Genomic DNA, 23,934 nt, shown 5'->3' on the forward strand with positions numbered 1-23,934 from the left:
TTAAAAGTAAAACATCCTGATTGTAAACATGTACCTGCTATAATTTAATTAAAATATATATTTTTTCAATCTTCCACTACTTATAATGTCAGTTAAAGTGGAAGTAAAGGGTCATTTAAAAAAGAAAAACACAAGGAAGATTCAAATTTAATTACAGATTAGCATTAAATGTTAAACATATGTAAATTGTAAACGGTCCCTCATTAAGGTTTAAGTCAGTAAATTAAAAGGTCCCATTAAGGAAAGGGAAAGAAATGTATTTCAATTCCTATAGCGGGGTCAATTTAAGGTCGGCATCCTGTAAAAGAGTTCCATATTCATACATGTATGATAATATAGTTCCATCCGTAAACATTCAATCACAACACAGATGAAACTATAACATGTTTTTCGTGTTTCTACATGTTGTACCGACAATAATGTATAATAAACATGCCATCTATCATACATACCATGTAACACGTGGTAATCATGTACTGTCCTTATATGATCGAGTTAGACATCTTGGGTTATAAGCATCGGTGGTTCAGTGGTAGAATGCTCGCCTGCCACGCGGGCGGCCCGGGTTCGATTCCCGGCCGATGCATTTCTTTTTTCTTATCTTTGCCACTTTCTAATGTACCAACTGGCAATGAAGAATGAGGAATGCAAAGCATTACAGTTTCAATACTTAACAATAATGGACGTTTGTTTGAAATGTGCGACGGTGTTACAACATTTAAAGAACTACTACGGTCTTTTTTGAAAGTGTTCGTTTACAAATCTATGTCATTCAAAGGATGAATTATTTTCTTTGTCAGATGAAAGTCAGAAAGGTCTTAACTAAATAATCTCCTCATCTGAAACTCAACTTTTTTTCCCTTAATGGCATGTATTACAACAACAGTAATGTGATAAAGATGACCAAAAACTAAAGCTCCGATGCCGGGAATCGAACCCGGGCCGTCTGGGTGAAAACCAGAAATCCTAACCACTAGACCACATCGGACTTAGTATAACTACCTTAATTTAAGCTACATATAAGCAAGGTCAAGAATAGTTGATTACTTTGCTTAAACCATGTTTGTGTCAACATATGATTTGATAACTGTGAGGTGAGAGTCTGCGTGAAAGTATGTTATTTCAAAGTTAATCCTTTCTACCTTTCTTATCCACACTTAAAGCAGTAATGCTTTGAAAGTGTTTTTGTTCGATCTAAAAAAAAAAAAAAATCTCGACGGCATTGGTAATGTACAGGTAGTTTGTCGGCAAAACCTTCCAACCTGAAATTTATGTACAGTGGACGCGTAATTAATGTTCATTCACAGAATTGGATTAATTAACCACTCCCCCTTTTTACATCTTAATTTTCATTGTGAAGCGGTTTCATTTAAATAAGACGCGAAACCGCCGGCATACTAAGCATAGCATTTGAGTCGCGAGATTATGTCGCAGATTACCAATTGAATAAGTACTAAATGCCCGTCGATTTTCTCTTGTCAAACATGTTTTTCGTGTTTCTACATGTTGTACCGACAATAATGTATAATAAACATGCCATCTATCATACATACCATGTAACACGTGGTAATCATGTACTGTCCTTATATGATCGAGTTAGACATCTTGGGTTATAAGCATCGGTGGTTCAGTGGTAGAATGCTCGCCTGCCACGCGGGCGGCCCGGGTTCGATTCCCGGCCGATGCATTTCTTTTTTCTTATCTTTGCCACTTTCTAATGTACCAACTGGCAATGAAGAATGAGGAATGCAAAGCATTACAGTTTCAATACTTAACAATAATGGACGTTTGTTTGAAATGTGCGACGGTGTTACAACATTTAAAGAACTACTACGGTCTTTTTTGAAAGTGTTCGTTTACAAATCTATGTCATTCAAAGGATGAATTATTTTCTTTGTCAGATGAAAGTCAGAAAGGTCTTAACTAAATAATCTCCTCATCTGAAACTCAACTTTTTTTCCCTTAATGGCATGTATTACAACAACAGTAATGTGATAAAGATGACCAAAAACTAAAGCTCCGATGCCGGGAATCGAACCCGGGCCGTCTGGGTGAAAACCAGAAATCCTAACCACTAGACCACATCGGACTTAGTATAACTACCTTAATTTAAGCTACATATAAGCAAGGTCAAGAATAGTTGATTACTTTGCTTAAACCATGTTTGTGTCAACATATGATTTGATAACTGTGAGGTGAGAGTCTGCGTGAAAGTATGTTATTTCAAAGTTAATCCTTTCTACCTTTCTTATCCACACTTAAAGCAGTAATGCTTTGAAAGTGTTTTTGTTCGATCTAAAAAAAAAAAAAAATCTCGACGGCATTGGTAATGTACAGGTAGTTTGTCGGCAAAACCTTCCAACCTGAAATTTATGTACAGTGGACGCGTAATTAATGTTCATTCACAGAATTGGATTAATTAACCACTCCCCCTTTTTACATCTTAATTTTCATTGTGAAGCGGTTTCATTTAAATAAGACGCGAAACCGCCGGCATACTAAGCATAGCATTTGAGTCGCGAGATTATGTCGCAGATTACCAATTGAATAAGTACTAAATGCCCGTCGATTTTCTCTTGTCAAACATGTTTTTCGTGTTTCTACATGTTGTACCGACAATAATGTATAATAAACATGCCATCTATCATACATACCATGTAACACGTGGTAATCATGTACTGTCCTTATATGATCGAGTTAGACATCTTGGGTTATAAGCATCGGTGGTTCAGTGGTAGAATGCTCGCCTGCCACGCGGGCGGCCCGGGTTCGATTCCCGGCCGATGCATTTCTTTTTTCTTATCTTTGCCACTTTCTAATGTACCAACTGGCAATGAAGAATGAGGAATGCAAAGCATTACAGTTTCAATACTTAACAATAATGGACGTTTGTTTGAAATGTGCGACGGTGTTACAACATTTAAAGAACTACTACGGTCTTTTTTGAAAGTGTTCGTTTACAAATCTATGTCATTCAAAGGATGAATTATTTTCTTTGTCAGATGAAAGTCAGAAAGGTCTTAACTAAATAATCTCCTCATCTGAAACTCAACTTTTTTTCCCTTAATGGCATGTATTACAACAACAGTAATGTGATAAAGATGACCAAAAACTAAAGCTCCGATGCCGGGAATCGAACCCGGGCCGTCTGGGTGAAAACCAGAAATCCTAACCACTAGACCACATCGGACTTAGTATAACTACCTTAATTTAAGCTACATATAAGCAAGGTCAAGAATAGTTGATTACTTTGCTTAAACCATGTTTGTGTCAACATATGATTTGATAACTGTGAGGTGAGAGTCTGCGTGAAAGTATGTTATTTCAAAGTTAATCCTTTCTACCTTTCTTATCCACACTTAAAGCAGTAATGCTTTGAAAGTGTTTTTGTTCGATCTAAAAAAAAAAAAAAATCTCGACGGCATTGGTAATGTACAGGTAGTTTGTCGGCAAAACCTTCCAACCTGAAATTTATGTACAGTGGACGCGTAATTAATGTTCATTCACAGAATTGGATTAATTAACCACTCCCCCTTTTTACATCTTAATTTTCATTGTGAAGCGGTTTCATTTAAATAAGACGCGAAACCGCCGGCATACTAAGCATAGCATTTGAGTCGCGAGATTATGTCGCAGATTACCAATTGAATAAGTACTAAATGCCCGTCGATTTTCTCTTGTCAAACATGTTTTTCGTGTTTCTACATGTTGTACCGACAATAATGTATAATAAACATGCCATCTATCATACATACCATGTAACACGTGGTAATCATGTACTGTCCTTATATGATCGAGTTAGACATCTTGGGTTATAAGCATCGGTGGTTCAGTGGTAGAATGCTCGCCTGCCACGCGGGCGGCCCGGGTTCGATTCCCGGCCGATGCATTTCTTTTTTCTTATCTTTGCCACTTTCTAATGTACCAACTGGCAATGAAGAATGAGGAATGCAAAGCATTACAGTTTCAATACTTAACAATAATGGACGTTTGTTTGAAATGTGCGACGGTGTTACAACATTTAAAGAACTACTACGGTCTTTTTTGAAAGTGTTCGTTTACAAATCTATGTCATTCAAAGGATGAATTATTTTCTTTGTCAGATGAAAGTCAGAAAGGTCTTAACTAAATAATCTCCTCATCTGAAACTCAACTTTTTTTCCCTTAATGGCATGTATTACAACAACAGTAATGTGATAAAGATGACCAAAAACTAAAGCTCCGATGCCGGGAATCGAACCCGGGCCGTCTGGGTGAAAACCAGAAATCCTAACCACTAGACCACATCGGACTTAGTATAACTACCTTAATTTAAGCTACATATAAGCAAGGTCAAGAATAGTTGATTACTTTGCTTAAACCATGTTTGTGTCAACATATGATTTGATAACTGTGAGGTGAGAGTCTGCGTGAAAGTATGTTATTTCAAAGTTAATCCTTTCTACCTTTCTTATCCACACTTAAAGCAGTAATGCTTTGAAAGTGTTTTTGTTCGATCTAAAAAAAAAAAAAAATCTCGACGGCATTGGTAATGTACAGGTAGTTTGTCGGCAAAACCTTCCAACCTGAAATTTATGTACAGTGGACGCGTAATTAATGTTCATTCACAGAATTGGATTAATTAACCACTCCCCCTTTTTACATCTTAATTTTCATTGTGAAGCGGTTTCATTTAAATAAGACGCGAAACCGCCGGCATACTAAGCATAGCATTTGAGTCGCGAGATTATGTCGCAGATTACCAATTGAATAAGTACTAAATGCCCGTCGATTTTCTCTTGTCAAACATGTTTTTCGTGTTTCTACATGTTGTACCGACAATAATGTATAATAAACATGCCATCTATCATACATACCATGTAACACGTGGTAATCATGTACTGTCCTTATATGATCGAGTTAGACATCTTGGGTTATAAGCATCGGTGGTTCAGTGGTAGAATGCTCGCCTGCCACGCGGGCGGCCCGGGTTCGATTCCCGGCCGATGCATTTCTTTTTTCTTATCTTTGCCACTTTCTAATGTACCAACTGGCAATGAAGAATGAGGAATGCAAAGCATTACAGTTTCAATACTTAACAATAATGGACGTTTGTTTGAAATGTGCGACGGTGTTACAACATTTAAAGAACTACTACGGTCTTTTTTGAAAGTGTTCGTTTACAAATCTATGTCATTCAAAGGATGAATTATTTTCTTTGTCAGATGAAAGTCAGAAAGGTCTTAACTAAATAATCTCCTCATCTGAAACTCAACTTTTTTTCCCTTAATGGCATGTATTACAACAACAGTAATGTGATAAAGATGACCAAAAACTAAAGCTCCGATGCCGGGAATCGAACCCGGGCCGTCTGGGTGAAAACCAGAAATCCTAACCACTAGACCACATCGGACTTAGTATAACTACCTTAATTTAAGCTACATATAAGCAAGGTCAAGAATAGTTGATTACTTTGCTTAAACCATGTTTGTGTCAACATATGATTTGATAACTGTGAGGTGAGAGTCTGCGTGAAAGTATGTTATTTCAAAGTTAATCCTTTCTACCTTTCTTATCCACACTTAAAGCAGTAATGCTTTGAAAGTGTTTTTGTTCGATCTAAAAAAAAAAAAAAATCTCGACGGCATTGGTAATGTACAGGTAGTTTGTCGGCAAAACCTTCCAACCTGAAATTTATGTACAGTGGACGCGTAATTAATGTTCATTCACAGAATTGGATTAATTAACCACTCCCCCTTTTTACATCTTAATTTTCATTGTGAAGCGGTTTCATTTAAATAAGACGCGAAACCGCCGGCATACTAAGCATAGCATTTGAGTCGCGAGATTATGTCGCAGATTACCAATTGAATAAGTACTAAATGCCCGTCGATTTTCTCTTGTCAAACATGTTTTTCGTGTTTCTACATGTTGTACCGACAATAATGTATAATAAACATGCCATCTATCATACATACCATGTAACACGTGGTAATCATGTACTGTCCTTATATGATCGAGTTAGACATCTTGGGTTATAAGCATCGGTGGTTCAGTGGTAGAATGCTCGCCTGCCACGCGGGCGGCCCGGGTTCGATTCCCGGCCGATGCATTTCTTTTTTCTTATCTTTGCCACTTTCTAATGTACCAACTGGCAATGAAGAATGAGGAATGCAAAGCATTACAGTTTCAATACTTAACAATAATGGACGTTTGTTTGAAATGTGCGACGGTGTTACAACATTTAAAGAACTACTACGGTCTTTTTTGAAAGTGTTCGTTTACAAATCTATGTCATTCAAAGGATGAATTATTTTCTTTGTCAGATGAAAGTCAGAAAGGTCTTAACTAAATAATCTCCTCATCTGAAACTCAACTTTTTTTCCCTTAATGGCATGTATTACAACAACAGTAATGTGATAAAGATGACCAAAAACTAAAGCTCCGATGCCGGGAATCGAACCCGGGCCGTCTGGGTGAAAACCAGAAATCCTAACCACTAGACCACATCGGACTTAGTATAACTACCTTAATTTAAGCTACATATAAGCAAGGTCAAGAATAGTTGATTACTTTGCTTAAACCATGTTTGTGTCAACATATGATTTGATAACTGTGAGGTGAGAGTCTGCGTGAAAGTATGTTATTTCAAAGTTAATCCTTTCTACCTTTCTTATCCACACTTAAAGCAGTAATGCTTTGAAAGTGTTTTTGTTCGATCTAAAAAAAAAAAAAAATCTCGACGGCATTGGTAATGTACAGGTAGTTTGTCGGCAAAACCTTCCAACCTGAAATTTATGTACAGTGGACGCGTAATTAATGTTCATTCACAGAATTGGATTAATTAACCACTCCCCCTTTTTACATCTTAATTTTCATTGTGAAGCGGTTTCATTTAAATAAGACGCGAAACCGCCGGCATACTAAGCATAGCATTTGAGTCGCGAGATTATGTCGCAGATTACCAATTGAATAAGTACTAAATGCCCGTCGATTTTCTCTTGTCAAACATGTTTTTCGTGTTTCTACATGTTGTACCGACAATAATGTATAATAAACATGCCATCTATCATACATACCATGTAACACGTGGTAATCATGTACTGTCCTTATATGATCGAGTTAGACATCTTGGGTTATAAGCATCGGTGGTTCAGTGGTAGAATGCTCGCCTGCCACGCGGGCGGCCCGGGTTCGATTCCCGGCCGATGCATTTCTTTTTTCTTATCTTTGCCACTTTCTAATGTACCAACTGGCAATGAAGAATGAGGAATGCAAAGCATTACAGTTTCAATACTTAACAATAATGGACGTTTGTTTGAAATGTGCGACGGTGTTACAACATTTAAAGAACTACTACGGTCTTTTTTGAAAGTGTTCGTTTACAAATCTATGTCATTCAAAGGATGAATTATTTTCTTTGTCAGATGAAAGTCAGAAAGGTCTTAACTAAATAATCTCCTCATCTGAAACTCAACTTTTTTTCCCTTAATGGCATGTATTACAACAACAGTAATGTGATAAAGATGACCAAAAACTAAAGCTCCGATGCCGGGAATCGAACCCGGGCCGTCTGGGTGAAAACCAGAAATCCTAACCACTAGACCACATCGGACTTAGTATAACTACCTTAATTTAAGCTACATATAAGCAAGGTCAAGAATAGTTGATTACTTTGCTTAAACCATGTTTGTGTCAACATATGATTTGATAACTGTGAGGTGAGAGTCTGCGTGAAAGTATGTTATTTCAAAGTTAATCCTTTCTACCTTTCTTATCCACACTTAAAGCAGTAATGCTTTGAAAGTGTTTTTGTTCGATCTAAAAAAAAAAAAAAATCTCGACGGCATTGGTAATGTACAGGTAGTTTGTCGGCAAAACCTTCCAACCTGAAATTTATGTACAGTGGACGCGTAATTAATGTTCATTCACAGAATTGGATTAATTAACCACTCCCCCTTTTTACATCTTAATTTTCATTGTGAAGCGGTTTCATTTAAATAAGACGCGAAACCGCCGGCATACTAAGCATAGCATTTGAGTCGCGAGATTATGTCGCAGATTACCAATTGAATAAGTACTAAATGCCCGTCGATTTTCTCTTGTCAAACATGTTTTTCGTGTTTCTACATGTTGTACCGACAATAATGTATAATAAACATGCCATCTATCATACATACCATGTAACACGTGGTAATCATGTACTGTCCTTATATGATCGAGTTAGACATCTTGGGTTATAAGCATCGGTGGTTCAGTGGTAGAATGCTCGCCTGCCACGCGGGCGGCCCGGGTTCGATTCCCGGCCGATGCATTTCTTTTTTCTTATCTTTGCCACTTTCTAATGTACCAACTGGCAATGAAGAATGAGGAATGCAAAGCATTACAGTTTCAATACTTAACAATAATGGACGTTTGTTTGAAATGTGCGACGGTGTTACAACATTTAAAGAACTACTACGGTCTTTTTTGAAAGTGTTCGTTTACAAATCTATGTCATTCAAAGGATGAATTATTTTCTTTGTCAGATGAAAGTCAGAAAGGTCTTAACTAAATAATCTCCTCATCTGAAACTCAACTTTTTTTCCCTTAATGGCATGTATTACAACAACAGTAATGTGATAAAGATGACCAAAAACTAAAGCTCCGATGCCGGGAATCGAACCCGGGCCGTCTGGGTGAAAACCAGAAATCCTAACCACTAGACCACATCGGACTTAGTATAACTACCTTAATTTAAGCTACATATAAGCAAGGTCAAGAATAGTTGATTACTTTGCTTAAACCATGTTTGTGTCAACATATGATTTGATAACTGTGAGGTGAGAGTCTGCGTGAAAGTATGTTATTTCAAAGTTAATCCTTTCTACCTTTCTTATCCACACTTAAAGCAGTAATGCTTTGAAAGTGTTTTTGTTCGATCTAAAAAAAAAAAAAAATCTCGACGGCATTGGTAATGTACAGGTAGTTTGTCGGCAAAACCTTCCAACCTGAAATTTATGTACAGTGGACGCGTAATTAATGTTCATTCACAGAATTGGATTAATTAACCACTCCCCCTTTTTACATCTTAATTTTCATTGTGAAGCGGTTTCATTTAAATAAGACGCGAAACCGCCGGCATACTAAGCATAGCATTTGAGTCGCGAGATTATGTCGCAGATTACCAATTGAATAAGTACTAAATGCCCGTCGATTTTCTCTTGTCAAACATGTTTTTCGTGTTTCTACATGTTGTACCGACAATAATGTATAATAAACATGCCATCTATCATACATACCATGTAACACGTGGTAATCATGTACTGTCCTTATATGATCGAGTTAGACATCTTGGGTTATAAGCATCGGTGGTTCAGTGGTAGAATGCTCGCCTGCCACGCGGGCGGCCCGGGTTCGATTCCCGGCCGATGCATTTCTTTTTTCTTATCTTTGCCACTTTCTAATGTACCAACTGGCAATGAAGAATGAGGAATGCAAAGCATTACAGTTTCAATACTTAACAATAATGGACGTTTGTTTGAAATGTGCGACGGTGTTACAACATTTAAAGAACTACTACGGTCTTTTTTGAAAGTGTTCGTTTACAAATCTATGTCATTCAAAGGATGAATTATTTTCTTTGTCAGATGAAAGTCAGAAAGGTCTTAACTAAATAATCTCCTCATCTGAAACTCAACTTTTTTTCCCTTAATGGCATGTATTACAACAACAGTAATGTGATAAAGATGACCAAAAACTAAAGCTCCGATGCCGGGAATCGAACCCGGGCCGTCTGGGTGAAAACCAGAAATCCTAACCACTAGACCACATCGGACTTAGTATAACTACCTTAATTTAAGCTACATATAAGCAAGGTCAAGAATAGTTGATTACTTTGCTTAAACCATGTTTGTGTCAACATATGATTTGATAACTGTGAGGTGAGAGTCTGCGTGAAAGTATGTTATTTCAAAGTTAATCCTTTCTACCTTTCTTATCCACACTTAAAGCAGTAATGCTTTGAAAGTGTTTTTGTTCGATCTAAAAAAAAAAAAAAATCTCGACGGCATTGGTAATGTACAGGTAGTTTGTCGGCAAAACCTTCCAACCTGAAATTTATGTACAGTGGACGCGTAATTAATGTTCATTCACAGAATTGGATTAATTAACCACTCCCCCTTTTTACATCTTAATTTTCATTGTGAAGCGGTTTCATTTAAATAAGACGCGAAACCGCCGGCATACTAAGCATAGCATTTGAGTCGCGAGATTATGTCGCAGATTACCAATTGAATAAGTACTAAATGCCCGTCGATTTTCTCTTGTCAAACATGTTTTTCGTGTTTCTACATGTTGTACCGACAATAATGTATAATAAACATGCCATCTATCATACATACCATGTAACACGTGGTAATCATGTACTGTCCTTATATGATCGAGTTAGACATCTTGGGTTATAAGCATCGGTGGTTCAGTGGTAGAATGCTCGCCTGCCACGCGGGCGGCCCGGGTTCGATTCCCGGCCGATGCATTTCTTTTTTCTTATCTTTGCCACTTTCTAATGTACCAACTGGCAATGAAGAATGAGGAATGCAAAGCATTACAGTTTCAATACTTAACAATAATGGACGTTTGTTTGAAATGTGCGACGGTGTTACAACATTTAAAGAACTACTACGGTCTTTTTTGAAAGTGTTCGTTTACAAATCTATGTCATTCAAAGGATGAATTATTTTCTTTGTCAGATGAAAGTCAGAAAGGTCTTAACTAAATAATCTCCTCATCTGAAACTCAACTTTTTTTCCCTTAATGGCATGTATTACAACAACAGTAATGTGATAAAGATGACCAAAAACTAAAGCTCCGATGCCGGGAATCGAACCCGGGCCGTCTGGGTGAAAACCAGAAATCCTAACCACTAGACCACATCGGACTTAGTATAACTACCTTAATTTAAGCTACATATAAGCAAGGTCAAGAATAGTTGATTACTTTGCTTAAACCATGTTTGTGTCAACATATGATTTGATAACTGTGAGGTGAGAGTCTGCGTGAAAGTATGTTATTTCAAAGTTAATCCTTTCTACCTTTCTTATCCACACTTAAAGCAGTAATGCTTTGAAAGTGTTTTTGTTCGATCTAAAAAAAAAAAAAAATCTCGACGGCATTGGTAATGTACAGGTAGTTTGTCGGCAAAACCTTCCAACCTGAAATTTATGTACAGTGGACGCGTAATTAATGTTCATTCACAGAATTGGATTAATTAACCACTCCCCCTTTTTACATCTTAATTTTCATTGTGAAGCGGTTTCATTTAAATAAGACGCGAAACCGCCGGCATACTAAGCATAGCATTTGAGTCGCGAGATTATGTCGCAGATTACCAATTGAATAAGTACTAAATGCCCGTCGATTTTCTCTTGTCAAACATGTTTTTCGTGTTTCTACATGTTGTACCGACAATAATGTATAATAAACATGCCATCTATCATACATACCATGTAACACGTGGTAATCATGTACTGTCCTTATATGATCGAGTTAGACATCTTGGGTTATAAGCATCGGTGGTTCAGTGGTAGAATGCTCGCCTGCCACGCGGGCGGCCCGGGTTCGATTCCCGGCCGATGCATTTCTTTTTTCTTATCTTTGCCACTTTCTAATGTACCAACTGGCAATGAAGAATGAGGAATGCAAAGCATTACAGTTTCAATACTTAACAATAATGGACGTTTGTTTGAAATGTGCGACGGTGTTACAACATTTAAAGAACTACTACGGTCTTTTTTGAAAGTGTTCGTTTACAAATCTATGTCATTCAAAGGATGAATTATTTTCTTTGTCAGATGAAAGTCAGAAAGGTCTTAACTAAATAATCTCCTCATCTGAAACTCAACTTTTTTTCCCTTAATGGCATGTATTACAACAACAGTAATGTGATAAAGATGACCAAAAACTAAAGCTCCGATGCCGGGAATCGAACCCGGGCCGTCTGGGTGAAAACCAGAAATCCTAACCACTAGACCACATCGGACTTAGTATAACTACCTTAATTTAAGCTACATATAAGCAAGGTCAAGAATAGTTGATTACTTTGCTTAAACCATGTTTGTGTCAACATATGATTTGATAACTGTGAGGTGAGAGTCTGCGTGAAAGTATGTTATTTCAAAGTTAATCCTTTCTACCTTTCTTATCCACACTTAAAGCAGTAATGCTTTGAAAGTGTTTTTGTTCGATCTAAAAAAAAAAAAAAATCTCGACGGCATTGGTAATGTACAGGTAGTTTGTCGGCAAAACCTTCCAACCTGAAATTTATGTACAGTGGACGCGTAATTAATGTTCATTCACAGAATTGGATTAATTAACCACTCCCCCTTTTTACATCTTAATTTTCATTGTGAAGCGGTTTCATTTAAATAAGACGCGAAACCGCCGGCATACTAAGCATAGCATTTGAGTCGCGAGATTATGTCGCAGATTACCAATTGAATAAGTACTAAATGCCCGTCGATTTTCTCTTGTCAAACATGTTTTTCGTGTTTCTACATGTTGTACCGACAATAATGTATAATAAACATGCCATCTATCATACATACCATGTAACACGTGGTAATCATGTACTGTCCTTATATGATCGAGTTAGACATCTTGGGTTATAAGCATCGGTGGTTCAGTGGTAGAATGCTCGCCTGCCACGCGGGCGGCCCGGGTTCGATTCCCGGCCGATGCATTTCTTTTTTCTTATCTTTGCCACTTTCTAATGTACCAACTGGCAATGAAGAATGAGGAATGCAAAGCATTACAGTTTCAATACTTAACAATAATGGACGTTTGTTTGAAATGTGCGACGGTGTTACAACATTTAAAGAACTACTACGGTCTTTTTTGAAAGTGTTCGTTTACAAATCTATGTCATTCAAAGGATGAATTATTTTCTTTGTCAGATGAAAGTCAGAAAGGTCTTAACTAAATAATCTCCTCATCTGAAACTCAACTTTTTTTCCCTTAATGGCATGTATTACAACAACAGTAATGTGATAAAGATGACCAAAAACTAAAGCTCCGATGCCGGGAATCGAACCCGGGCCGTCTGGGTGAAAACCAGAAATCCTAACCACTAGACCACATCGGACTTAGTATAACTACCTTAATTTAAGCTACATATAAGCAAGGTCAAGAATAGTTGATTACTTTGCTTAAACCATGTTTGTGTCAACATATGATTTGATAACTGTGAGGTGAGAGTCTGCGTGAAAGTATGTTATTTCAAAGTTAATCCTTTCTACCTTTCTTATCCACACTTAAAGCAGTAATGCTTTGAAAGTGTTTTTGTTCGATCTAAAAAAAAAAAAAAATCTCGACGGCATTGGTAATGTACAGGTAGTTTGTCGGCAAAACCTTCCAACCTGAAATTTATGTACAGTGGACGCGTAATTAATGTTCATTCACAGAATTGGATTAATTAACCACTCCCCCTTTTTACATCTTAATTTTCATTGTGAAGCGGTTTCATTTAAATAAGACGCGAAACCGCCGGCATACTAAGCATAGCATTTGAGTCGCGAGATTATGTCGCAGATTACCAATTGAATAAGTACTAAATGCCCGTCGATTTTCTCTTGTCAAACATGTTTTTCGTGTTTCTACATGTTGTACCGACAATAATGTATAATAAACATGCCATCTATCATACATACCATGTAACACGTGGTAATCATGTACTGTCCTTATATGATCGAGTTAGACATCTTGGGTTATAAGCATCGGTGGTTCAGTGGTAGAATGCTCGCCTGCCACGCGGGCGGCCCGGGTTCGATTCCCGGCCGATGCATTTCTTTTTTCTTATCTTTGCCACTTTCTAATGTACCAACTGGCAATGAAGAATGAGGAATGCAAAGCATTACAGTTTCAATACTTAACAATAATGGACGTTTGTTTGAAATGTGCGACGGTGTTACAACATTTAAAGAACTACTACGGTCTTTTTTGAAAGTGTTCGTTTACAAATCTATGTCATTCAAAGGATGAATTATTTTCTTTGTCAGATGAAAGTCAGAAAGGTCTTAACTAAATAATCTCCTCATCTGAAACTCAACTTTTTTTCCCTTAATGGCATGTATTACAACAACAGTAATGTGATAAAGATGACCAAAAACTAAAGCTCCGATGCCGGGAATCGAACCCGGGCCGTCTGGGTGAAAACCAGAAATCCTAACCACTAGACCACATCGGACTTAGTATAACTACCTTAATTTAAGCTACATATAAGCAAGGTCAAGAATAGTTGATTACTTTGCTTAAACCATGTTTGTGTCAACATATGATTTGATAACTGTGAGGTGAGAGTCTGCGTGAAAGTATGTTATTTCAAAGTTAATCCTTTCTACCTTTCTTATCCACACTTAAAGCAGTAATGCTTTGAAAGTGTTTTTGTTCGATCTAAAAAAAAAAAAAAATCTCGACGGCATTGGTAATGTACAGGTAGTTTGTCGGCAAAACCTTCCAACCTGAAATTTATGTACAGTGGACGCGTAATTAATGTTCATTCACAGAATTGGATTAATTAACCACTCCCCCTTTTTACATCTTAATTTTCATTGTGAAGCGGTTTCATTTAAATAAGACGCGAAACCGCCGGCATACTAAGCATAGCATTTGAGTCGCGAGATTATGTCGCAGATTACCAATTGAATAAGTACTAAATGCCCGTCGATTTTCTCTTGTCAAACATGTTTTTCGTGTTTCTACATGTTGTACCGACAATAATGTATAATAAACATGCCATCTATCATACATACCATGTAACACGTGGTAATCATGTACTGTCCTTATATGATCGAGTTAGACATCTTGGGTTATAAGCATCGGTGGTTCAGTGGTAGAATGCTCGCCTGCCACGCGGGCGGCCCGGGTTCGATTCCCGGCCGATGCATTTCTTTTTTCTTATCTTTGCCACTTTCTAATGTACCAACTGGCAATGAAGAATGAGGAATGCAAAGCATTACAGTTTCAATACTTAACAATAATGGACGTTTGTTTGAAATGTGCGACGGTGTTACAACATTTAAAGAACTACTACGGTCTTTTTTGAAAGTGTTCGTTTACAAATCTATGTCATTCAAAGGATGAATTATTTTCTTTGTCAGATGAAAGTCAGAAAGGTCTTAACTAAATAATCTCCTCATCTGAAACTCAACTTTTTTTCCCTTAATGGCATGTATTACAACAACAGTAATGTGATAAAGATGACCAAAAACTAAAGCTCCGATGCCGGGAATCGAACCCGGGCCGTCTGGGTGAAAACCAGAAATCCTAACCACTAGACCACATCGGACTTAGTATAACTACCTTAATTTAAGCTACATATAAGCAAGGTCAAGAATAGTTGATTACTTTGCTTAAACCATGTTTGTGTCAACATATGATTTGATAACTGTGAGGTGAGAGTCTGCGTGAAAGTATGTTATTTCAAAGTTAATCCTTTCTACCTTTCTTATCCACACTTAAAGCAGTAATGCTTTGAAAGTGTTTTTGTTCGATCTAAAAAAAAAAAAAAATCTCGACGGCATTGGTAATGTACAGGTAGTTTGTCGGCAAAACCTTCCAACCTGAAATTTATGTACAGTGGACGCGTAATTAATGTTCATTCACAGAATTGGATTAATTAACCACTCCCCCTTTTTACATCTTAATTTTCATTGTGAAGCGGTTTCATTTAAATAAGACGCGAAACCGCCGGCATACTAAGCATAGCATTTGAGTCGCGAGATTATGTCGCAGATTACCAATTGAATAAGTACTAAATGCCCGTCGATTTTCTCTTGTCAAACATGTTTTTCGTGTTTCTACATGTTGTACCGACAATAATGTATAATAAACATGCCATCTATCATACATACCATGTAACACGTGGTAATCATGTACTGTCCTTATATGATCGAGTTAGACATCTTGGGTTATAAGCATCGGTGGTTCAGTGGTAGAATGCTCGCCTGCCACGCGGGCGGCCCGGGTTCGATTCCCGGCCGATGCATTTCTTTTTTCTTATCTTTGCCACTTTCTAATGTACCAACTGGCAATGAAGAATGAGGAATGCAAAGCATTACAGTTTCAATACTTAACAATAATGGACGTTTGTTTGAAATGTGCGACGGTGTTACAACATTTAAAGAACTACTACGGTCTTTTTTGAAAGTGTTCGTTTACAAATCTATGTCATTCAAAGGATGAATTATTTTCTTTGTCAGATGAAAGTCAGAAAGGTCTTAACTAAATAATCTCCTCATCTGAAACTCAACTTTTTTTCCCTTAATGGCATGTATTACAACAACAGTAATGTGATAAAGATGACCAAAAACTAAAGCTCCGATGCCGGGAATCGAACCCGGGCCGTCTGGGTGAAAACCAGAAATCCTAACCACTAGACCACATCGGACTTAGTATAACTACCTTAATTTAAGCTACATATAAGCAAGGTCAAGAATAGTTGATTACTTTGCTTAAACCATGTTTGTGTCAACATATGATTTGATAACTGTGAGGTGAGAGTCTGCGTGAAAGTATGTTATTTCAAAGTTAATCCTTTCTACCTTTCTTATCCACACTTAAAGCAGTAATGCTTTGAAAGTGTTTTTGTTCGATCTAAAAAAAAAAAAAAATCTCGACGGCATTGGTAATGTACAGGTAGTTTGTCGGCAAAACCTTCCAACCTGAAATTTATGTACAGTGGACGCGTAATTAATGTTCATTCACAGAATTGGATTAATTAACCACTCCCCCTTTTTACATCTTAATTTTCATTGTGAAGCGGTTTCATTTAAATAAGACGCGAAACCGCCGGCATACTAAGCATAGCATTTGAGTCGCGAGATTATGTCGCAGATTACCAATTGAATAAGTACTAAATGCCCGTCGATTTTCTCTTGTCAAACATGTTTTTCGTGTTTCTACATGTTGTACCGACAATAATGTATAATAAACATGCCATCTATCATACATACCATGTAACACGTGGTAATCATGTACTGTCCTTATATGATCGAGTTAGACATCTTGGGTTATAAGCATCGGTGGTTCAGTGGTAGAATGCTCGCCTGCCACGCGGGCGGCCCGGGTTCGATTCCCGGCCGATGCATTTCTTTTTTCTTATCTTTGCCACTTTCTAATGTACCAACTGGCAATGAAGAATGAGGAATGCAAAGCATTACAGTTTCAATACTTAACAATAATGGACGTTTGTTTGAAATGTGCGACGGTGTTACAACATTTAAAGAACTACTACGGTCTTTTTTGAAAGTGTTCGTTTACAAATCTATGTCATTCAAAGGATGAATTATTTTCTTTGTCAGATGAAAGTCAGAAAGGTCTTAACTAAATAATCTCCTCATCTGAAACTCAACTTTTTTTCCCTTAATGGCATGTATTACAACAACAGTAATGTGATAAAGATGACCAAAAACTAAAGCTCCGATGCCGGGAATCGAACCCGGGCCGTCTGGGTGAAAACCAGAAATCCTAACCACTAGACCACATCGGACTTAGTATAACTACCTTAATTTAAGCTACATATAAGCAAGGTCAAGAATAGTTGATTACTTTGCTTAAACCATGTTTGTGTCAACATATGATTTGATAACTGTGAGGTGAGAGTCTGCGTGAAAGTATGTTATTTCAAAGTTAATCCTTTCTACCTTTCTTATCCACACTTAAAGCAGTAATGCTTTGAAAGTGTTTTTGTTCGATCTAAAAAAAAAAAAAAATCTCGACGGCATTGGTAATGTACAGGTAGTTTGTCGGCAAAACCTTCCAACCTGAAATTTATGTACAGTGGACGCGTAATTAATGTTCATTCACAGAATTGGATTAATTAACCACTCCCCCTTTTTACATCTTAATTTTCATTGTGAAGCGGTTTCATTTAAATAAGACGCGAAACCGCCGGCATACTAAGCATAGCATTTGAGTCGCGAGATTATGTCGCAGATTACCAATTGAATAAGTACTAAATGCCCGTCGATTTTCTCTTGTCAAACATGTTTTTCGTGTTTCTACATGTTGTACCGACAATAATGTATAATAAACATGCCATCTATCATACATACCATGTAACACGTGGTAATCATGTACTGTCCTTATATGATCGAGTTAGACATCTTGGGTTATAAGCATCGGTGGTTCAGTGGTAGAATGCTCGCCTGCCACGCGGGCGGCCCGGGTTCGATTCCCGGCCGATGCATTTCTTTTTTCTTATCTTTGCCACTTTCTAATGTACCAACTGGCAATGAAGAATGAGGAATGCAAAGCATTACAGTTTCAATACTTAACAATAATGGACGTTTGTTTGAAATGTGCGACGGTGTTACAACATTTAAAGAACTACTACGGTCTTTTTTGAAAGTGTTCGTTTACAAATCTATGTCATTCAAAGGATGAATTATTTTCTTTGTCAGATGAAAGTCAGAAAGGTCTTAACTAAATAATCTCCTCATCTGAAACTCAACTTTTTTTCCCTTAATGGCATGTATTACAACAACAGTAATGTGATAAAGATGACCAAAAACTAAAGCTCCGATGCCGGGAATCGAACCCGGGCCGTCTGGGTGAAAACCAGAAATCCTAACCACTAGACCACATCGGACTTAGTATAACTACCTTAATTTAAGCTACATATAAGCAAGGTCAAGAATAGTTGATTACTTTGCTTAAACCATGTTTGTGTCAACATATGATTTGATAACTGTGAGGTGAGAGTCTGCGTGAAAGTATGTTATTTCAAAGTTAATCCTTTCTACCTTTCTTATCCACACTTAAAGCAGTAATGCTTTGAAAGTGTTTTTGTTCGATCTAAAAAAAAAAAAAAATCTCGACGGCATTGGTAATGTACAGGTAGTTTGTCGGCAAAACCTTCCAACCTGAAATTTATGTACAGTGGACGCGTAATTAATGTTCATTCACAGAATTGGATTAATTAACCACTCCCCCTTTTTACATCTTAATTTTCATTGTGAAGCGGTTTCATTTAAATAAGACGCGAAACCGCCGGCATACTAAGCATAGCATTTGAGTCGCGAGATTATGTCGCAGATTACCAATTGAATAAGTACTAAATGCCCGTCGATTTTCTCTTGTCAAACATGTTTTTCGTGTTTCTACATGTTGTACCGACAATAATGTATAATAAACATGCCATCTATCATACATACCATGTAACACGTGGTAATCATGTACTGTCCTTATATGATCGAGTTAGACATCTTGGGTTATAAGCATCGGTGGTTCAGTGGTAGAATGCTCGCCTGCCACGCGGGCGGCCCGGGTTCGATTCCCGGCCGATGCATTTCTTTTTTCTTATCTTTGCCACTTTCTAATGTACCAACTGGCAATGAAGAATGAGGAATGCAAAGCATTACAGTTTCAATACTTAACAATAATGGACGTTTGTTTGAAATGTGCGACGGTGTTACAACATTTAAAGAACTACTACGGTCTTTTTTGAAAGTGTTCGTTTACAAATCTATGTCATTCAAAGGATGAATTATTTTCTTTGTCAGATGAAAGTCAGAAAGGTCTTAACTAAATAATCTCCTCATCTGAAACTCAACTTTTTTTCCCTTAATGGCATGTATTACAACAACAGTAATGTGATAAAGATGACCAAAAACTAAAGCTCCGATGCCGGGAATCGAACCCGGGCCGTCTGGGTGAAAACCAGAAATCCTAACCACTAGACCACATCGGACTTAGTATAACTACCTTAATTTAAGCTACATATAAGCAAGGTCAAGAATAGTTGATTACTTTGCTTAAACCATGTTTGTGTCAACATATGATTTGATAACTGTGAGGTGAGAGTCTGCGTGAAAGTATGTTATTTCAAAGTTAATCCTTTCTACCTTTCTTATCCACACTTAAAGCAGTAATGCTTTGAAAGTGTTTTTGTTCGATCTAAAAAAAAAAAAAAATCTCGACGGCATTGGTAATGTACAGGTAGTTTGTCGGCAAAACCTTCCAACCTGAAATTTATGTACAGTGGACGCGTAATTAATGTTCATTCACAGAATTGGATTAATTAACCACTCCCCCTTTTTACATCTTAATTTTCATTGTGAAGCGGTTTCATTTAAATAAGACGCGAAACCGCCGGCATACTAAGCATAGCATTTGAGTCGCGAGATTATGTCGCAGATTACCAATTGAATAAGTACTAAATGCCCGTCGATTTTCTCTTGTCAAACATGTTTTTCGTGTTTCTACATGTTGTACCGACAATAATGTATAATAAACATGCCATCTATCATACATACCATGTAACACGTGGTAATCATGTACTGTCCTTATATGATCGAGTTAGACATCTTGGGTTATAAGCATCGGTGGTTCAGTGGTAGAATGCTCGCCTGCCACGCGGGCGGCCCGGGTTCGATTCCCGGCCGATGCATTTCTTTTTTCTTATCTTTGCCACTTTCTAATGTACCAACTGGCAATGAAGAATGAGGAATGCAAAGCATTACAGTTTCAATACTTAACAATAATGGACGTTTGTTTGAAATGTGCGACGGTGTTACAACATTTAAAGAACTACTACGGTCTTTTTTGAAAGTGTTCGTTTACAAATCTATGTCATTCAAAGGATGAATTATTTTCTTTGTCAGATGAAAGTCAGAAAGGTCTTAACTAAATAATCTCCTCATCTGAAACTCAACTTTTTTTCCCTTAATGGCATGTATTACAACAACAGTAATGTGATAAAGATGACCAAAAACTAAAGCTCCGATGCCGGGAATCGAACCCGGGCCGTCTGGGTGAAAACCAGAAATCCTAACCACTAGACCACATCGGACTTAGTATAACTACCTTAATTTAAGCTACATATAAGCAAGGTCAAGAATAGTTGATTACTTTGCTTAAACCATGTTTGTGTCAACATATGATTTGATAACTGTGAGGTGAGAGTCTGCGTGAAAGTATGTTATTTCAAAGTTAATCCTTTCTACCTTTCTTATCCACACTTAAAGCAGTAATGCTTTGAAAGTGTTTTTGTTCGATCTAAAAAAAAAAAAAAATCTCGACGGCATTGGTAATGTACAGGTAGTTTGTCGGCAAAACCTTCCAACCTGAAATTTATGTACAGTGGACGCGTAATTAATGTTCATTCACAGAATTGGATTAATTAACCACTCCCCCTTTTTACATCTTAATTTTCATTGTGAAGCGGTTTCATTTAAATAAGACGCGAAACCGCCGGCATACTAAGCATAGCATTTGAGTCGCGAGATTATGTCGCAGATTACCAATTGAATAAGTACTAAATGCCCGTCGATTTTCTCTTGTCAAACATGTTTTTCGTGTTTCTACATGTTGTACCGACAATAATGTATAATAAACATGCCATCTATCATACATACCATGTAACACGTGGTAATCATGTACTGTCCTTATATGATCGAGTTAGACATCTTGGGTTATAAGCATCGGTGGTTCAGTGGTAGAATGCTCGCCTGCCACGCGGGCGGCCCGGGTTCGATTCCCGGCCGATGCATTTCTTTTTTCTTATCTTTGCCACTTTCTAATGTACCAACTGGCAATGAAGAATGAGGAATGCAAAGCATTACAGTTTCAATACTTAACAATAATGGACGTTTGTTTGAAATGTGCGACGGTGTTACAACATTTAAAGAACTACTACGGTCTTTTTTGAAAGTGTTCGTTTACAAATCTATGTCATTCAAAGGATGAATTATTTTCTTTGTCAGATGAAAGTCAGAAAGGTCTTAACTAAATAATCTCCTCATCTGAAACTCAACTTTTTTTCCCTTAATGGCATGTATTACAACAACAGTAATGTGATAAAGATGACCAAAAACTAAAGCTCCGATGCCGGGAATCGAACCCGGGCCGTCTGGGTGAAAACCAGAAATCCTAACCACTAGACCACATCGGACTTAGTATAACTACCTTAATTTAAGCTACATATAAGCAAGGTCAAGAATAGTTGATTACTTTGCTTAAACCATGTTTGTGTCAACATATGATTTGATAACTGTGAGGTGAGAGTCTGCGTGAAAGTATGTTATTTCAAAGTTAATCCTTTCTACCTTTCTTATCCACACTTAAAGCAGTAATGCTTTGAAAGTGTTTTTGTTCGATCTAAAAAAAAAAAAAAATCTCGACGGCATTGGTAATGTACAGGTAGTTTGTCGGCAAAACCTTCCAACCTGAAATTTATGTACAGTGGACGCGTAATTAATGTTCATTCACAGAATTGGATTAATTAACCACTCCCCCTTTTTACATCTTAATTTTCATTGTGAAGCGGTTTCATTTAAATAAGACGCGAAACCGCCGGCATACTAAGCATAGCATTTGAGTCGCGAGATTATGTCGCAGATTACCAATTGAATAAGTACTAAATGCCCGTCGATTTTCTCTTGTCAAACATGTTTTTCGTGTTTCTACATGTTGTACCGACAATAATGTATAATAAACATGCCATCTATCATACATACCATGTAACACGTGGTAATCATGTACTGTCCTTATATGATCGAGTTAGACATCTTGGGTTATAAGCATCGGTGGTTCAGTGGTAGAATGCTCGCCTGCCACGCGGGCGGCCCGGGTTCGATTCCCGGCCGATGCATTTCTTTTTTCTTATCTTTGCCACTTTCTAATGTACCAACTGGCAATGAAGAATGAGGAATGCAAAGCATTACAGTTTCAATACTTAACAATAATGGACGTTTGTTTGAAATGTGCGACGGTGTTACAACATTTAAAGAACTACTACGGTCTTTTTTGAAAGTGTTCGTTTACAAATCTATGTCATTCAAAGGATGAATTATTTTCTTTGTCAGATGAAAGTCAGAAAGGTCTTAACTAAATAATCTCCTCATCTGAAACTCAACTTTTTTTCCCTTAATGGCATGTATTACAACAACAGTAATGTGATAAAGATGACCAAAAACTAAAGCTCCGATGCCGGGAATCGAACCCGGGCCGTCTGGGTGAAAACCAGAAATCCTAACCACTAGACCACATCGGACTTAGTATAACTACCTTAATTTAAGCTACATATAAGCAAGGTCAAGAATAGTTGATTACTTTGCTTAAACCATGTTTGTGTCAACATATGATTTGATAACTGTGAGGTGAGAGTCTGCGTGAAAGTATGTTATTTCAAAGTTAATCCTTTCTACCTTTCTTATCCACACTTAAAGCAGTAATGCTTTGAAAGTGTTTTTGTTCGATCTAAAAAAAAAAAAAAATCTCGACGGCATTGGTAATGTACAGGTAGTTTGTCGGCAAAACCTTCCAACCTGAAATTTATGTACAGTGGACGCGTAATTAATGTTCATTCACAGAATTGGATTAATTAACCACTCCCCCTTTTTACATCTTAATTTTCATTGTGAAGCGGTTTCATTTAAATAAGACGCGAAACCGCCGGCATACTAAGCATAGCATTTGAGTCGCGAGATTATGTCGCAGATTACCAATTGAATAAGTACTAAATGCCCGTCGATTTTCTCTTGTCAAACATGTTTTTCGTGTTTCTACATGTTGTACCGACAATAATGTATAATAAACATGCCATCTATCATACATACCATGTAACACGTGGTAATCATGTACTGTCCTTATATGATCGAGTTAGACATCTTGGGTTATAAGCATCGGTGGTTCAGTGGTAGAATGCTCGCCTGCCACGCGGGCGGCCCGGGTTCGATTCCCGGCCGATGCATTTCTTTTTTCTTATCTTTGCCACTTTCTAATGTACCAACTGGCAATGAAGAATGAGGAATGCAAAGCATTACAGTTTCAATACTTAACAATAATGGACGTTTGTTTGAAATGTGCGACGGTGTTACAACATTTAAAGAACTACTACGGTCTTTTTTGAAAGTGTTCGTTTACAAATCTATGTCATTCAAAGGATGAATTATTTTCTTTGTCAGATGAAAGTCAGAA

The 23,934-nt window shown here is 37.3% G+C and overlaps 43 non-coding genes across 43 annotated transcripts; 22 read left to right on the forward strand and 21 right to left on the reverse strand.

The window, feature by feature from the left end:
* Positions 1-515: 515 nt before the first annotated feature.
* On the forward strand, positions 516-586 carry Trnag-gcc (transfer RNA glycine (anticodon GCC)). Its single transcript has one exon. It is a non-coding gene; the product is annotated as a tRNA-Gly (tRNA).
* A 330-nt stretch (positions 587-916) lies between these two features.
* Positions 917-988, reverse strand: Trnae-uuc (transfer RNA glutamic acid (anticodon UUC)). The gene has a single exon. It is a non-coding gene; the product is annotated as a tRNA-Glu (tRNA).
* A 628-nt stretch (positions 989-1,616) lies between these two features.
* Trnag-gcc (transfer RNA glycine (anticodon GCC)) lies at positions 1,617-1,687 on the forward strand. The gene has a single exon. It is a non-coding gene; the product is annotated as a tRNA-Gly (tRNA).
* Positions 1,688-2,017: 330 nt separating this feature from the next.
* Positions 2,018-2,089, reverse strand: Trnae-uuc (transfer RNA glutamic acid (anticodon UUC)). The gene has a single exon. It is a non-coding gene; the product is annotated as a tRNA-Glu (tRNA).
* Positions 2,090-2,717: 628 nt separating this feature from the next.
* Positions 2,718-2,788, forward strand: Trnag-gcc (transfer RNA glycine (anticodon GCC)). The gene has a single exon. It is a non-coding gene; the product is annotated as a tRNA-Gly (tRNA).
* Positions 2,789-3,118: 330 nt separating this feature from the next.
* On the reverse strand, positions 3,119-3,190 carry Trnae-uuc (transfer RNA glutamic acid (anticodon UUC)). The gene has a single exon. It is a non-coding gene; the product is annotated as a tRNA-Glu (tRNA).
* A 628-nt stretch (positions 3,191-3,818) lies between these two features.
* Positions 3,819-3,889, forward strand: Trnag-gcc (transfer RNA glycine (anticodon GCC)). Its single transcript has one exon. It is a non-coding gene; the product is annotated as a tRNA-Gly (tRNA).
* Positions 3,890-4,219: 330 nt separating this feature from the next.
* On the reverse strand, positions 4,220-4,291 carry Trnae-uuc (transfer RNA glutamic acid (anticodon UUC)). Its single transcript has one exon. It is a non-coding gene; the product is annotated as a tRNA-Glu (tRNA).
* A 628-nt stretch (positions 4,292-4,919) lies between these two features.
* Trnag-gcc (transfer RNA glycine (anticodon GCC)) lies at positions 4,920-4,990 on the forward strand. The gene has a single exon. It is a non-coding gene; the product is annotated as a tRNA-Gly (tRNA).
* A 330-nt stretch (positions 4,991-5,320) lies between these two features.
* On the reverse strand, positions 5,321-5,392 carry Trnae-uuc (transfer RNA glutamic acid (anticodon UUC)). The gene has a single exon. It is a non-coding gene; the product is annotated as a tRNA-Glu (tRNA).
* Positions 5,393-6,020: 628 nt separating this feature from the next.
* Trnag-gcc (transfer RNA glycine (anticodon GCC)) lies at positions 6,021-6,091 on the forward strand. Its single transcript has one exon. It is a non-coding gene; the product is annotated as a tRNA-Gly (tRNA).
* Positions 6,092-6,421: 330 nt separating this feature from the next.
* Positions 6,422-6,493, reverse strand: Trnae-uuc (transfer RNA glutamic acid (anticodon UUC)). The gene has a single exon. It is a non-coding gene; the product is annotated as a tRNA-Glu (tRNA).
* Positions 6,494-7,121: 628 nt separating this feature from the next.
* Trnag-gcc (transfer RNA glycine (anticodon GCC)) lies at positions 7,122-7,192 on the forward strand. The gene has a single exon. It is a non-coding gene; the product is annotated as a tRNA-Gly (tRNA).
* A 330-nt stretch (positions 7,193-7,522) lies between these two features.
* On the reverse strand, positions 7,523-7,594 carry Trnae-uuc (transfer RNA glutamic acid (anticodon UUC)). Its single transcript has one exon. It is a non-coding gene; the product is annotated as a tRNA-Glu (tRNA).
* Positions 7,595-8,222: 628 nt separating this feature from the next.
* Positions 8,223-8,293, forward strand: Trnag-gcc (transfer RNA glycine (anticodon GCC)). The gene has a single exon. It is a non-coding gene; the product is annotated as a tRNA-Gly (tRNA).
* Positions 8,294-8,623: 330 nt separating this feature from the next.
* Trnae-uuc (transfer RNA glutamic acid (anticodon UUC)) lies at positions 8,624-8,695 on the reverse strand. Its single transcript has one exon. It is a non-coding gene; the product is annotated as a tRNA-Glu (tRNA).
* Positions 8,696-9,323: 628 nt separating this feature from the next.
* On the forward strand, positions 9,324-9,394 carry Trnag-gcc (transfer RNA glycine (anticodon GCC)). The gene has a single exon. It is a non-coding gene; the product is annotated as a tRNA-Gly (tRNA).
* A 330-nt stretch (positions 9,395-9,724) lies between these two features.
* On the reverse strand, positions 9,725-9,796 carry Trnae-uuc (transfer RNA glutamic acid (anticodon UUC)). Its single transcript has one exon. It is a non-coding gene; the product is annotated as a tRNA-Glu (tRNA).
* Positions 9,797-10,424: 628 nt separating this feature from the next.
* Trnag-gcc (transfer RNA glycine (anticodon GCC)) lies at positions 10,425-10,495 on the forward strand. The gene has a single exon. It is a non-coding gene; the product is annotated as a tRNA-Gly (tRNA).
* A 330-nt stretch (positions 10,496-10,825) lies between these two features.
* Trnae-uuc (transfer RNA glutamic acid (anticodon UUC)) lies at positions 10,826-10,897 on the reverse strand. The gene has a single exon. It is a non-coding gene; the product is annotated as a tRNA-Glu (tRNA).
* A 628-nt stretch (positions 10,898-11,525) lies between these two features.
* Trnag-gcc (transfer RNA glycine (anticodon GCC)) lies at positions 11,526-11,596 on the forward strand. The gene has a single exon. It is a non-coding gene; the product is annotated as a tRNA-Gly (tRNA).
* Positions 11,597-11,926: 330 nt separating this feature from the next.
* On the reverse strand, positions 11,927-11,998 carry Trnae-uuc (transfer RNA glutamic acid (anticodon UUC)). The gene has a single exon. It is a non-coding gene; the product is annotated as a tRNA-Glu (tRNA).
* A 628-nt stretch (positions 11,999-12,626) lies between these two features.
* On the forward strand, positions 12,627-12,697 carry Trnag-gcc (transfer RNA glycine (anticodon GCC)). Its single transcript has one exon. It is a non-coding gene; the product is annotated as a tRNA-Gly (tRNA).
* A 330-nt stretch (positions 12,698-13,027) lies between these two features.
* On the reverse strand, positions 13,028-13,099 carry Trnae-uuc (transfer RNA glutamic acid (anticodon UUC)). The gene has a single exon. It is a non-coding gene; the product is annotated as a tRNA-Glu (tRNA).
* A 628-nt stretch (positions 13,100-13,727) lies between these two features.
* Trnag-gcc (transfer RNA glycine (anticodon GCC)) lies at positions 13,728-13,798 on the forward strand. Its single transcript has one exon. It is a non-coding gene; the product is annotated as a tRNA-Gly (tRNA).
* Positions 13,799-14,128: 330 nt separating this feature from the next.
* Trnae-uuc (transfer RNA glutamic acid (anticodon UUC)) lies at positions 14,129-14,200 on the reverse strand. Its single transcript has one exon. It is a non-coding gene; the product is annotated as a tRNA-Glu (tRNA).
* Positions 14,201-14,828: 628 nt separating this feature from the next.
* Trnag-gcc (transfer RNA glycine (anticodon GCC)) lies at positions 14,829-14,899 on the forward strand. Its single transcript has one exon. It is a non-coding gene; the product is annotated as a tRNA-Gly (tRNA).
* Positions 14,900-15,229: 330 nt separating this feature from the next.
* Trnae-uuc (transfer RNA glutamic acid (anticodon UUC)) lies at positions 15,230-15,301 on the reverse strand. Its single transcript has one exon. It is a non-coding gene; the product is annotated as a tRNA-Glu (tRNA).
* Positions 15,302-15,929: 628 nt separating this feature from the next.
* On the forward strand, positions 15,930-16,000 carry Trnag-gcc (transfer RNA glycine (anticodon GCC)). Its single transcript has one exon. It is a non-coding gene; the product is annotated as a tRNA-Gly (tRNA).
* Positions 16,001-16,330: 330 nt separating this feature from the next.
* On the reverse strand, positions 16,331-16,402 carry Trnae-uuc (transfer RNA glutamic acid (anticodon UUC)). Its single transcript has one exon. It is a non-coding gene; the product is annotated as a tRNA-Glu (tRNA).
* Positions 16,403-17,030: 628 nt separating this feature from the next.
* Positions 17,031-17,101, forward strand: Trnag-gcc (transfer RNA glycine (anticodon GCC)). Its single transcript has one exon. It is a non-coding gene; the product is annotated as a tRNA-Gly (tRNA).
* Positions 17,102-17,431: 330 nt separating this feature from the next.
* On the reverse strand, positions 17,432-17,503 carry Trnae-uuc (transfer RNA glutamic acid (anticodon UUC)). The gene has a single exon. It is a non-coding gene; the product is annotated as a tRNA-Glu (tRNA).
* A 628-nt stretch (positions 17,504-18,131) lies between these two features.
* Trnag-gcc (transfer RNA glycine (anticodon GCC)) lies at positions 18,132-18,202 on the forward strand. The gene has a single exon. It is a non-coding gene; the product is annotated as a tRNA-Gly (tRNA).
* A 330-nt stretch (positions 18,203-18,532) lies between these two features.
* On the reverse strand, positions 18,533-18,604 carry Trnae-uuc (transfer RNA glutamic acid (anticodon UUC)). The gene has a single exon. It is a non-coding gene; the product is annotated as a tRNA-Glu (tRNA).
* Positions 18,605-19,232: 628 nt separating this feature from the next.
* Positions 19,233-19,303, forward strand: Trnag-gcc (transfer RNA glycine (anticodon GCC)). The gene has a single exon. It is a non-coding gene; the product is annotated as a tRNA-Gly (tRNA).
* Positions 19,304-19,633: 330 nt separating this feature from the next.
* Positions 19,634-19,705, reverse strand: Trnae-uuc (transfer RNA glutamic acid (anticodon UUC)). Its single transcript has one exon. It is a non-coding gene; the product is annotated as a tRNA-Glu (tRNA).
* A 628-nt stretch (positions 19,706-20,333) lies between these two features.
* On the forward strand, positions 20,334-20,404 carry Trnag-gcc (transfer RNA glycine (anticodon GCC)). Its single transcript has one exon. It is a non-coding gene; the product is annotated as a tRNA-Gly (tRNA).
* A 330-nt stretch (positions 20,405-20,734) lies between these two features.
* On the reverse strand, positions 20,735-20,806 carry Trnae-uuc (transfer RNA glutamic acid (anticodon UUC)). The gene has a single exon. It is a non-coding gene; the product is annotated as a tRNA-Glu (tRNA).
* A 628-nt stretch (positions 20,807-21,434) lies between these two features.
* Trnag-gcc (transfer RNA glycine (anticodon GCC)) lies at positions 21,435-21,505 on the forward strand. The gene has a single exon. It is a non-coding gene; the product is annotated as a tRNA-Gly (tRNA).
* A 330-nt stretch (positions 21,506-21,835) lies between these two features.
* Trnae-uuc (transfer RNA glutamic acid (anticodon UUC)) lies at positions 21,836-21,907 on the reverse strand. The gene has a single exon. It is a non-coding gene; the product is annotated as a tRNA-Glu (tRNA).
* A 628-nt stretch (positions 21,908-22,535) lies between these two features.
* Positions 22,536-22,606, forward strand: Trnag-gcc (transfer RNA glycine (anticodon GCC)). Its single transcript has one exon. It is a non-coding gene; the product is annotated as a tRNA-Gly (tRNA).
* A 330-nt stretch (positions 22,607-22,936) lies between these two features.
* Positions 22,937-23,008, reverse strand: Trnae-uuc (transfer RNA glutamic acid (anticodon UUC)). The gene has a single exon. It is a non-coding gene; the product is annotated as a tRNA-Glu (tRNA).
* Positions 23,009-23,636: 628 nt separating this feature from the next.
* Trnag-gcc (transfer RNA glycine (anticodon GCC)) lies at positions 23,637-23,707 on the forward strand. The gene has a single exon. It is a non-coding gene; the product is annotated as a tRNA-Gly (tRNA).
* The last annotated feature ends 227 nt before the right edge of the window (positions 23,708-23,934 follow it).

The sequence above is a fragment of the Mytilus edulis genome, chromosome 11 (assembly GCF_963676685.1).
Source record: "Mytilus edulis chromosome 11, xbMytEdul2.2, whole genome shotgun sequence".
Classification (NCBI taxonomy): domain Eukaryota; kingdom Metazoa; phylum Mollusca; class Bivalvia; order Mytilida; family Mytilidae; genus Mytilus; species Mytilus edulis.